Raw genomic sequence first — 13,717 nt, 5'->3', positions numbered from 1 at the left:
CTACTCTACCAGTTTTTAAGGTTAGTTAGTTTAATTCTCTTAGTTTAATTGGACTTATTCATTTAATTGTAAATGAACTGAAGCTTATGTTTTCTTACTCTGACCTAGCACTCTTAAAACTTCAAACTGTATCCACAGACACATTTTAGCGCTCACACGCAAACCCGGACGGATGGATTCGTACTTGGGGTTCATGTCTTGTTTAGGGACGTTTCATCTTATAGATGTAAAAACTCCAACCTTTGGAGTAGTAGACAACCCACTCTGAATCCTGAGCCACCGTAAACATATTTAATAAGCAGTCCACCCAGGAGTGCGATTTTAACAAATCACTCTATCACAAATCTCGCAGTCAACATAAGACATACTTTTTTGCATTCAAATGCGCGCCACAAACTTTTAGTTTATGCATGATTCATTTAAATGTTCTCTTCCCAAAATGTTGCGCTTTAAAAAGAAAGGAAAGCTGAAAACAATATAAGAGCCGCAGTGTGACATTTGATCACCTTTGCACTTCAGTTACGGGTGAATGATGTATGATAACTTGTGAATGAAGAAAGTCTGCCAGTGGGCTGGAACATGAACCGAGTTAACGATCAGACCGAACATCAAATCAAACCTTTCCTCTAAGAGTATCGCAGTAGATTCCCAGTTCCTTTACTGGTTTGGGGAATGCGGGAGTAACCATGCCACCGGTGGTGTCCCATATTGTTGTGTTCACTCTCTATGTGATCCTGTCCCCTCGTGTATCCAGTAAGTTTGATTATTTTAATCTGTACATTGCATTAGATAAATCACAGACAATCAGTGTGTGATGTCATCTTCATACCAATACTAAACAGGCCGCTACCGTGTTATTATTATTGTTTTAAGTTGCAGTTTTGTGCTTTAAATCTTATAATAAATAGTTTGTTTAATGCAGTCATTTAAACATAATACTCACACGGACACACTGAATGTTAACCAGTGTCAATGTCTGGGTATTTTCTAATGCTATAAGTGTCATGGTCCTGCGGCCATGACTCAGTGACTTTGTGTTTATGTTCTTTATTGTTATTACTTTCATTATTATTCTTGGGCTGTTTTGGGATGGTTTGTGTTTGGGATTTTAGACACTGGGTTCTGGGTTGGTGCTCCCTCTGTTGGTCCCTGGTGTTAGTGTTCCCCTGTCTCGTCAGGTTAATCAGGTCCAGCTGTTTCCCCCACCTGTGTGTGATTTCCCAGTGTCTCTTTGTATACTTATAGTGTGTGTTTTCCTCTGCTCCTCGTCGCGTCGTCTGTGTTCATACCCGGTGAATTTCCCTGCGTGCTCTCCCTGCTGTTCTCCCTTCATGTTCAGGTTTGCCACTCCTTTGTGTAGTTTCTCCCAGTTTAGTTCGTCCTTAGTTCTGTTTGCCATCTCCACTTTATGTTCAGTATTGTCAATAAATCACCCTTCACGTCTGAAATAGTGCTGCGTTTGAGTCCTCCTTCCACTCTTCACACGGCCGCTGCCCCGAACCGTGACAATAAGCTATGGTAACTCAAGTTGCCAGGTGATTAAGTACAGGCAAACCCATTATATACGATGTAAAGCAGCAGGCATAAAGAAATACAAATCTTTAAAGGTTATAATAATCATCATTTGGAAGTTTAATTTTGTATAAATATAATGAATATAACTATTTTTAAACAATCAAAGTTTTATTATTTTTGAACATTTAAACTAACATAACATAACAACACAAAACAACAAAAACCACACTCAGTGAGGAAAAAAATATAAAGTGTGTGTGTGTGTGTGTGTGTGTGTGATCAGTCAAGACTGGACTGATGGTCAGAGGGAGCGCACGTACTGCCCTATACAAGTTGTTACTTGGTTAAAATATGACTCTGTTGAATATGCATGTATCCTCTGTTTGAATTAATTGTTCATATTCGTCACATTTGTAACTGGATCCTTTGTAACTTCAGTGTTTTCAATATGTTTTTATCGCACTTTGGTTGTTTGGATTGTTTGTAGCTGCCTCCAGTGTGTGAATGTGAGAGTGAATGAATAGTGGTATTGTAAAGCGCTTTGGGTGCCTTGAAAAGTGCTATATAAATCCAATCCATTATTATTATTATTATTATTATAATTCTGGAAAGATCTTAAAAGTGCAGAAACTGGTGAACAAATGACTCAAAACTGTTTTTTTTTTCTGTGTAAGATTTTGCATAATCGCTTCTTTGATTCCTTTTAAGTTTGAACAATGTTCACACACTCACTTTACCCACTGCCATTGCTGTAGTGTTCGCTTTCTTTCCCTTTACGTTAATCTTCAACCTCATCAGCTGCTGTCTTTCCCTCCTGCTGCCTGTACAAGAGGTTCCGACAGCCACGGCGTAAGTACTCCACCACTAACAACTGATACTTCCTTATTTTAGAGTGATCCTTTAAATCCTGAGTATTGGACTCTTATGTGGACTCAGACTGAATGGTCACCCAAGTGTTAGTTGAGTTTAAAGTCTCTGCAGACAAGTCTGTGCAGTCATAGAAAACTGGCAGGCACACGGATGTCCACATGGACCCTCATGCTCACTGTCCTATGATGGAATTTACATCAGATTGTGTACGTCAGATCCAAAGGGCCTTGCAGACATGGGAAGGATAATCAAGGCCTTAAATATAGAGTTGCGGGCTGTTATTTTGTGCAAGTTTGACTGCCTTGTTGTTTAAAATGTTTCAGGGTCTCAAATTTGACTTTTTTCTGAGATTTATTGATTTTCAGATATCGATTTATTGGCTCGGCTCCTCATTTTATTAATATTTAGTGGCTAAAAGATCAGATAAAACCTAAAAAAAAAGTGCTTACATGACAACACTTGACTTTTTAAGAATTGCTTTAATTAACAAAACTTAATATTCTGTCCATCGTCTATCAGAGATTAAAAAGACAACTAAGACAACAGCATTATAATCATCATTCACTGATAGAAAGTTTCATGTTCATTTATCAGGAGACATTTCAGCACACTGATTGTTTTGTTTACCTCCTGAATCAACTTGAACTGCTGCTGGTTCATATAAAAATAAGCAAGTGGAGTTGAGTATCTTTGCTAAGGATACTTTGCCATGCAGCATCCATGGATTGATCCCCCAACCTTCCAGTTAGTAGATACCCTGAGCTACAGATCCATAACAGCATCTAAACTCATCTCTGCTACATTCATTATTTCATACATTCATTACTACTCATAAACCTTATCACAGCATTGGGAGAAACTTCTAATTTTATGGTGACAAGTTGCATTGTTTGAAACATTTCAGCAATGACTGCCAACATGAAGCAACAGCAATGTTTTACCAATGATTTTGTAATAAAGGAATTGAGACACCGAACACAACCTGTTCTAATGTTTCAAACTACAATATACAGTGAGTTGTCAAGCTCATTTGACATTTGTCCTGGTTTGGCTTATTAAACAACATTTTGATTTTCAGTAATTTTCTTTTTGTGAGAGCGTAACCCACAGGTTGACGACTGAGCGTGCCATCAGCCTGTGGGATACGCACGCTGATGCTGCTTTGTTCGTTTCACTTTAAGGGCCATGTCGTTACTTGACATCTGGGTCTGCTTTCAGTGCTTCAAGGTGCTTCGAAACAGCTGTGTGGGTGTTTTTGGTTGTTATCAGTTTTTCTATTAAACCACAACAGTGTGCTTATGTATTTTTTTTTCTTCTTCTCTCAAATCTCAAGACCACAGCCAGCAATAAACTGATCCTGTTGAGTACTGTCTGTCTTCCCAGATGATTGTTACTGTTATTTCAAATCTAGTGTGGTTGGGTTGATAATTTGCACTGTACTTTCACAGAGATGGGTTTACACTCTGATTATAATGATGGTTAATGGATGATTTTCTTCAAAAAGTATGAATCTCTGTGTATCTCATGAACAAATCATGTCATTGTTAGTTTCTTTGATGCAAACCTCAAGGAGATGATGATAAATGACTCAACTGATGCAATAAGTCAAAATCGCACCATTTGCTGCTGTATTTTCTTTCATTGGTATTCAGTCTTTCTTCCTGAGAAAATTACTTATAAATAATAATCCACATTGAAAGCTTTTTGGACAACAGGTGACATGTTTCTACATTTTCTGTTTTCTTGTACTTGTGGTAGCCGACAATACCCACACTACAGTGGTCACCACCACTCCTCAGCAGTACCCCCAGCAGCCGATTGCATTACCTGGACCCTCCCAGGGAGTGCCCTACCAGTCAGCAACTCTTCAGCCCTTGCTTTGCAGCTCAGTATGATTACCCAGCTCAGAGCCATGTCCACATCGCCCTATCATGGACAGCCATTCCCACTGGGACCACCTGGAAGCAAGTGAGAAAACTTTGCATCTGTGTAAATACTAATGGAAACACCCTGACAAACACCAAAAATGAAGAAAAAAGAAAAAAAAATCAGATTTTGAATTCAAAGATCTCATAAATGTCTTAGCATAAATGTCCAAAATAAAAAGATATTTTAGGGTTGTAGATTTCTTTAGGAAACAGGGGTTTTAGGATAAGATAACTTATTACACATGCCACTCTCTAGAAACAAAAAAACATTTTATTTGCAGATATCACAAATACATTTTGTATATTTTATTTTTTTCAAAATATTTGTAATAAGATAATAGGGTGGAAATGCTGCTGCGTCATATTTATTGTTGTGTTGCAGAATTGCAGTTGTTGTTTGTGCAGGTGTGTCAAATCATTTTCAGTATGTTTGTTCTCATGCTTAGTTCACTTTCTGTTTCCAGTTGGTTCTGCCTACAGTTCACAGCTGATGCCTTACGGCCAGGTTGAATTCACCCATGCACAGCCGACATACCCTCTGAAACCTCTGGACCAGCAGCAGCCTGATGCACCACCTGCTAGCACAGCCTTCCAACCTCAGACTGCACCACCACCCTAGGCTGGATAGTGCACATATAAGTGCCTCAATCAGCGTTTGTGAACTCGGCTGAATTGGAAGTATGTACTTCGAATCAAGATCTAGACTAACTTGGTTTGTGTATTTGTAGGAATGTTATGGTGCATTTTAATAGTTTCTAAGTAAAAGAATTAAAATGAGTTTTTTACTGTACTGTGTAAGTTCATGGGAACAAAATGAAAGTGTGTGAGTTTTATCACTGGAGGATTTATGCTGGAAAGTCAACCACTCATAGTTTAAAAAAAATCAAAATCAACTTAATTAACATCAACAATATTGTTTTTTATAATAATACAAGTATGTTGCACACATTAAATAGAAGAAACCATTGTGCCTTCCAGGCACATTACCTGCGAAAGCATGTGTGTAATTTACATTGCCTCCAAATATACGTTTCTGCTTTCTAACTGTAAATAACTGTCATCGTGAATGCTGTTGACTCAAATGATCCAAAATGGTTTGGGGTGCCTTTTTAAAAAAATAAATGCTGCCATTGAACCTTATTTTTGACATTCTCACAACACGAACTCTTTTATCTTTGATGTTGTTTGAACTTATTAAAATGTATACAAGTGGACTTTTGTTTATGTGCTGTTTCATTTCTAATTTTGTGTAAAAAGAGGGGAAAAAAAGAAAATGACTTGAAAAATCATTAGCACAAAATAGCTCGGTCACGCTTCTTACTGAGAAAAAGCGTTTGTAGGTAGTCATTTATAAGAATGCCTTTATTTTGCATAGATTTTGCTTTTACAATTTCAGATGAAACACCATCCGGGGCGATCGTGGCTCAAGAGTTGGGAGTTCGCCTTGTAATCGGAAGGTTGCCGGTTCGAGCCCTGGCTTGGACAGTCTCGGTCGTTGTATCCTTGGGCAAGACACTTCACCCGTTACCTACTGGTGGTGGTCAGAGGGCCCGTGCCGCCAGTGTCCGGCAGCCTCACCTCTGTTAGTGCGCCCCAGGATGGCTGTGGCTACGACGTAGCTTACCATCACCAGTGTGTGGATGACTGGTTGTGTAAAGCGCTTTGGGGTCCTTAGGGACTAGTAAAGCGCTATACAAATACAGGCCATTTACCAGACAGCACACCATGCACTTTCTCTAAAATGTTTTCATGTATCACTTAGGTACTGTAGAATATCCCCAAGACTGTTAGGCTACAGTACAACATCTGTTAAATCTGTGTTCAGTAACATCACAGAAACACAAACAGAAACTGGTGATCACACACTCACCGCCCATTTTTGAACAGACTTGGCAAGGTGCTGCATTCCTCTGAGACTTTGGCCCATATTAACACAATGGCGTCACACAGTTGCTACAAATTCATCCCAAAGGTCTTCTGTTGGGTGGAGATCTGGTGACTGTGGAGACCATATAAATACACAAAACTCCAGGATCATTCTTGTCTTTATATGGGGACTATGCAGATGAATAGAGCTGCCACAGCCACTAGAGGACCCCCAAACTGCATGTTCAACCTCAATATATTTTGGGAGTTTGAAAATGACCTGTCTTTATTTGTAGCTGGCTCTATAGCCACGTCACGTGTTTAGTGAAGCACTTCTATGACTAAAAATTAAATTTAGGTTAAAAAAAATCAAGCTTCAATGATACAGAGACTGTGTCCTGTGTAATCACTACAAATTATTTTTTTGTTAGCACTTTGATATTTCTCTTGAAAAAAGTCTCAAAGTCTTTGTATTGTTTTAAATGTGATCTTTATGTTATTTGCACATCACTGCATTCAGTAATTGTTTACATTTTGTACAGCGTTTCCAACCATTTTGGAAATGAGGCTATAAGATGGGGAAAAAAATAAACGCCTTAGCAGGGAAGTCTTCTGTCCATGTGAACACAAAAAACATAACAAACAACAACTTTCCCTGTGTACAAGGCTTAGTTTGTCAAATTGAATTAAATAATGAATTAACAACAGGTGGTAAAATTTTTCTGTCTGATTGATACACTAAGTATCCAGCCTATATGGCAGAACAAATTCCTGGTTGTTTGCCGAGCTGGCGAGGAAGTCTGAGCTGTCAGTTAGAGCATTGGACTGTGGCTGGGCTGGAGGCTTTGAAGGGCACTCTGGCTGGCTGGAAGATTGGTTGATTGGTTGCAGAGGATAGGTGGGACCAACTGGAAAAAGAGAAGTTGGCATGAGATTGAAAATGCCATAAGATCTGTAATGTAAGAATCAATATTATCTAGCAGCAATGTCCACTCTAGTGTCTGATTACAGTTACTCAGAAGAGCAGAAAATGCAAAATAACTCTGCAGACCTTTGACACCATTTACTCAAGGTTGGTGTGCAGTGCATTTCTGCAAGAACTCTGTGTAAGCCTTGCAGCATTCAACAAACTGATTGCTTAGAATAATAATAAATCATTAAAAAATATATTTTAGATCGATCGATAGATCGATAGATCGATAGATAGTGTTCAAATCCACACTCACTTGCATCCTGATACGATGGTGGTGGCGTAAATGGCTGTTCATGGCTGAGTGGTATGGTCATGAGCACAGCTTGATTGCCAGGCATAGCTGGGTAACCAGGGTGCCCTGGTACTGGCTGGTAGGGCACTCTCTGATAGGACTGAGGGGGTACTGGGTACTGAGGGTACTGCTGTGGATACTGCTGAGGTGTGGCAGTGACCAAGGTGTGGGTAGCAGCAGCCACCTCAGCTGTAAGCAAACAAATAACAATACATGAGAAATGTGGTACTTCTAAGTTATTTATAGCTTGGGTTGTTTTATGTGTATTGAATAATACAGCTATGATCTGAATTATTCAGGTGTGAGGGGGAAAAATTGCTTCCATAAACATTCTTCAACACTCACAGAAATAAAGATGATGAAAGACTGTTTAAAATTCTACTAATTTTATATCCTGTTTATGTTTTTAAAATCTGTTTATATCCAGTTCTTCTTGTACACATTAGGAGTTAAATGCATGGAACAAAGGTCAAGGAAACAGAAATCTCAGCTTTTGTTCTGACTATGAATACAGACCTCAAATTAATAAATTATAAATGATTAATGTAAACATATGCAACTCATGTCAGGTTAAATCCTCATAATATAATAATATCAGACATACACAGCAAATACATGCTAGCTTTACTATGTTTGGCAGCGTCAAAGATTGAAAAATTTGGGGAAAAGGCTGCTGTAATGGGTCAAAATTATCTCAAAAGAAATTCCGCTATTCTTTCTTTTTGTATCCAGGAGGACACAAATATATGAAAAATCAACAAACATAAAGAAACTCCAGTTGTTTAATGTCAGAAAGACAACAGCATTGTTTAGGAAAAAGCACTCACAGATCAAGTGTTATGCACTTAATGAGACAAATGATACCACTTCTCCCACTGGAGTAAATAACTTTAAAAAGGCCTGGGAATCTTTTTGGACTTCCTAAAAAACTTGGAAGTGAAAGAGATAACTTATGGATAGATGTTTAATGACCCGGCAGTATTTACTTTGTTATATGTTCTAAACCAACTCAGAACCTTCTTTTTTGATTCGCACCACCCTCTGAAACACAAACTCAGGGTAATCAGGACCCTGCAACACCGGGCAGAAAAGATTCCCTCTGAGCCAGAAGGGAAAGAAAAGAAACACATGGGTACAGAAAGTTCTTAAAACATGTGGTTATAACAACAGAAATAATCACATTACATACGGAACAACACTGTCATTCCTTATGTAGCAGGTTTATCAGAGAAACTGCAAGCATGACATCCCAGTGCACTTCAAATCAAGCCTCACCCTCAGACAAAAACAGATTGATCCCAAGGGCAAGACTCCAAAACACAAGCTAAACAACATAGTGTATGCTGTGCAGTGCAGCGAGGAGTGGAGAAACCAAACAGCCACTGCATAAATGCATGGCACAAAATAAAAGAGACACCTCAACAGTACAAGACTCTGCATCTAAAGGTCAAAGGTCACTCTTTTGAGGATGCCAGTGTTGACATGCTGCACAGAGAAGACAGATGGTTTGAAAGATGAGTGAAAGAGGCCATCTACGTCCACTGTGAGCGACCATCTTTGAACAGAGTGGGTGGCTTACAAAACCAAACTCTGCCACCCGCAATGCAGTTTTGACATCCCTTCAACGCGCTTCAACCCTGACATCTTGCATCAGGTGACCTCAGTAAACCACATGACAGGATGAGGCAAGGTCTCATAGTGCTTTCACCCGAAACCTCTGGTGATAACGACGGAAACCTTTTTTACACCTTTGCTCATGTGATGATGCACATGATTAATAGTGGGTCAACAACCGTCCTGAGGGGCACCCCCACCAGAGTTACCTGCTCCACCTTTTGGTTTTAGAACTGAAGAATCCTCTTGGATGAGAGCGGAAACATCTTCACAAAACAGTTTGGAAAACTTTCTTTCCAAGCCCCTTGGACTACTGTGACCAGGATGACTGAGATCCTGCACAACCAAACGTGTTTTTGTCTTTATGATTATGTAGTTTTGAAGTATGTAGACTGGTATAGGATTGCATATTTTAATTTAAAGCCGATTGTTTGATTAATAGAAAGAAGAATATGTTAGTTAACATGGAATATCAGTTCCTGACGCTTACAGACAAAACAAACCCATTTGAATTTTCACAATCTAAATAAGCTCTCTGAAACATAAATTAAGGATTTATCATTTATATATTCACATCAAATAGGCTATTTAGACCTTATGAATTGATCTACAGTTCAAAATGTATTGTATACTCTTATTAGGAGGGAATTCATATTATGAAGACATACAATAAGAACATCATGTAAGGGTTAAGTGTGTAGAGAATCAGAGAAACACTGGGGATTCTTTATTATCATACTCAAAATATGAATTCATCTGTGTTTAAGTACAGTGAAAATGAAAGCATGAACCAAGAAAACAAAACTGGTGGGAAAAGAGGTTGTTTTCAACACAACATCAGTCATCACAACCACTTCCTGTAAATAACATTTATCTGATATTGCCTAGTTAAGAAAGTTAAGAGTTTCAAGGTTACAAATATATTAATGTATGAGGCAAACATTTCGAAAAGCTCATAACAAAGAAGAATTCATCACATTTTGTTATGTTCTAAAGCTGTGAAGATTTTTAAATAGCCTTGTTTGCTGATGGACATCTACACATAAATATCGACTAAGATCAACTCTTATGTGTTATCTTAAAGAATGAACAGCAAAAGTTTAACAGCGGGGCAGAAGAAACAAGATGCTCAAGACAAACTGGAACGTCTGCTGCTCAGAGGCAGAGCTGTTCATCCTTTGCACTGACCACAATTCATTTGCAGGAGCATTAAAAAAGAAACAGCAGAAACCACAACTAAGCATAGCACACAGTATGTTCACACCTGTCATTTCTATTTATATTCTGGGAAAAATAAATAAAGCTCACTATGGAGGGTTTATAGTGAATGCAGCATCAATGCTAGCTCAGTGGGTGTTTTAATAAACCAAAGTGAAAATGTTCTATCGTTTTGTTGCTTTCAGTAGAAATACTGAAGTCAACATTGGTTCCAATTTCCCCACACAGTCTCTGGCAATTTACTTCCTTAAAAAAAAAACAGCCACAAATCACAAATTTCCATTTCTTTTTTTTTTTTTTAAATTTCATCTGTTAGTTCACATCTGAATTTTATTCAGAATTTTTCAGAATTTGAGAGAAAATAGTGAATTTTTCAGGATGACTTTCAGTAATTACTGAGTGTGGTGAATACAGGATGAACAGATATAAACGGCAGTTTCCATATTTCCCATAGGTATAAAATAAGTGTATGATGAACTGAATTATTGGTTGTGGTATTTTGATGACATTTAACAGAAGAAGGGAAAAAAATAGACACGCACAACAAACGACTGCTGCACCCACACAGCTGTTTTGAAGCACCATAAGAGGTCACTGAAAAAGCAAAGGTTTAGTCAAAAAGAACCTTAATGTCAAATGAGGAACTTCACAGCTCAGCAAAGTTAGCAAATCCTCTGTATGTATGTTATTACCCTCTGTATGATGCTGTGATTTTGACACGTTAGATCAGTTTGTGCTCTGTGTCTCAGTTCTTGTGTTTCTTGTCAGAGCAAACCTCTGCAGTAATGAAAGTCATGTGGTGGGTGAGCCAACAGACTTCAAGGGTAGCGTTTCAACCCTGTTCTCATGCAGGTGACCTACAAATGTGCAACAGCACGTTGCTCAACATCTTCACCTGCGTACAAGCTGTCGATAACTATTAGGAGTAATGTGGGTCAGGGTGAGCTTGTTCTCAGAGTTTGCAGACATACTTCATCTGTTTGAGTGTGACTGATATTTCAGTTTTGTGTATATTTTATCATGCAGACAGGATGTAAAATCCAGTATCTCTTTTATTTTTCAGTGTTTGACTCGTTTTTTCTGACATGGTGCTATTCACTAACTGAGAACATTCCTCCATTCAAAGGAACTGGGCTGCCATTTTTATACAACTAGTACTGGTTTCTTTACTACTTGTCACTTGTTGTGCTTAAATACTGTTCTTTAACATAAAATTGAGTGACTCCTTACATGTTTCAGATCATAACTGATGTGGTTTGAAATAGTTCTCGACTTAGTCTGGTCCTGAATTATATGAGCAGATTTCCTAAAGGAACATTTGAGGGACTCAACCTTATGGATGGTTTGGGGGGGGGGGGTTTTGGAAAGACCCCAAGTTGCTCTCTGATGCAATTGGGTGCGATGGTTCATGCGTACACTGGCATGCCTACCTTTGTTTTTATGACAGCGCAGACCTGTTCGCAGAGACTTTACATCACAATGCTCAATGCATCTCCAGCCATCCATGTTAACATCCACAGCAGAGCGTAATCAATGCTTAACAAATTCCCTGCCACACATACACGTCCACACAAAAGAAAGTATCAGCTGTTGGCCATGGAGTACTTACAGTTTGGATTGGCAGCGCTCCTGCACAGACAGCTGCAGGTGAAGAAACAGCACCAGAAGACAATGCCGAGTATAACATAGAGTAAGTTAAAGTCATTCATGACAGCAATAACAGGGAGAAGTGGAAGTGTATGATGGGAGTTCAACCTGAAAAGAGAACAAAGAAATTATTGTGCAAAACATTAAACAGAAGAAGAAATTGTTACATTGAAAAGAGTCATATTTTAACCAGCTAACAGTTTGTATAGGGGTGGTGTCAGTGTGTGCTCCTTCCTCAGTCCAGTCCTGTATGATCTTCTGACAAGATCTGCTTAATATCCTGAAAGTTGAAGTCTTGTACTCCTTATACTTTTGTTTTGATTCTTGCCTGGCTGACTGTCGCATAGTTTGTTCTCACTTTTCATTTTGACTCCTACAAGATACCTTTAAATATTACTGGGAAAGGCACTTTCCCCCCCTGACTTTTATGGAGGCCCTCTTTAGTAGCCTGGAGAATAACAGTGTGCAATTTTCAGTACTTCCAAGCACAATGAAATGACAATAGTTGAAATAGCACAACCTGCACTAGATAGAGGTTGCTACATGCAAACAAAAAACTAAATTCAATGTATTTTAAGTCATATCAAGGCCAGGAGGAACCCTGTCAATCCTCCAGCAGGCATGTAGAGACACATAGTTTAGGAAAGTTAGCGATAATGTGGGAAACAATCGAACAAACAACAAACCCCCACCACCAACAACAAAAACAACAACTGTGGCTCAACCTTTAGGTGGACTTCAGGTTTCACGTCCTGTTTCTCAACACCAATCGGAGTTTACAACACGCATGCACACACACACCTCTCTGTTCCTCTGCTGTAATTGCACATAGAGAAAAAGGGGAAAAGGGAACCATTTAAAAGAGAAATTATTTACCTTACACGACTGTCTTAAGGGTGATTTATTATAGATTGCAGGATAAAATAGAAAAATAAACAAAGTTGCTATTTTTTTTCTTGTTCGACTTGACAAAGTGCTCCTCGTTAAAAAAAACAAAAACAAAAAAAACATACATTTAAAGGACAGGAGATGGAAATATCATATAAAAGAATTAGTTATTAGTTATGACGATTCACTGCTCAGCGTTGGTTGTAAGAGGTTGTTGATTAAACTTGAGTTCCGTTTCAGAGGCTGTGGTTCTGAGCGCTGCTGAACTGCACGTACAGAAAAATAAGGTGGAACCCCCCCCCCCCCCCCCCCCCCCCCCAATGTTATAGTGTTAGTGAAAGGTTTAAAACACAAACGGTAACGTTAAAAAAAAAAAAACCTCACTGGCATCGCACCAATAACGGACTGCTTTTATTTTCGGTTTGAAGCCAACATCACAGACTGCATGAGACAGATGAGCTGATGCTGACAAGAACAACAAGTGTTTACAAATTTAAATGATCAAACTTACCGGATACACAAGGGGACAGGATCACACACAAAGCCAGCAATGACAGTTTTAGGGAAGTCTGGTCAGGAACTACTGCTGCAAAGATCTTCTAAATGTGCCACCTTGCTCAGTTCATGTCCCAACCATCCTAACAAATTTCCCACGTGTGGGACTAATAAAGGTTATCTTATCTTATCTTATCTTATCTTATCTTATCTTATCTTATCAACCCACTTTTTTCATTCACAGACTATTTATATTCATGATCTATAAGTACGTCTTTATACACGGTCTTTATGAACAACAATGAGGTCACAGGGGACCGGACGTCGGTATTTATTTCATTTTCATCTTTAATATAATAATATTAGTAATAATAAAGATAATTATTATTATTACTGAAAACAAGACAGTAA

Source organism: Diplotaxodon limnothrissa, linkage group LG5, assembly GCF_057381915.1.
Source record: "Diplotaxodon limnothrissa isolate DT_005_m linkage group LG5, D_limnothrissa_male_GT1.1, whole genome shotgun sequence".
Classification (NCBI taxonomy): Eukaryota; Metazoa; Chordata; class Actinopteri; order Cichliformes; family Cichlidae; genus Diplotaxodon; species Diplotaxodon limnothrissa.
Note: the sequence above shows the minus strand (reverse complement) of the source record.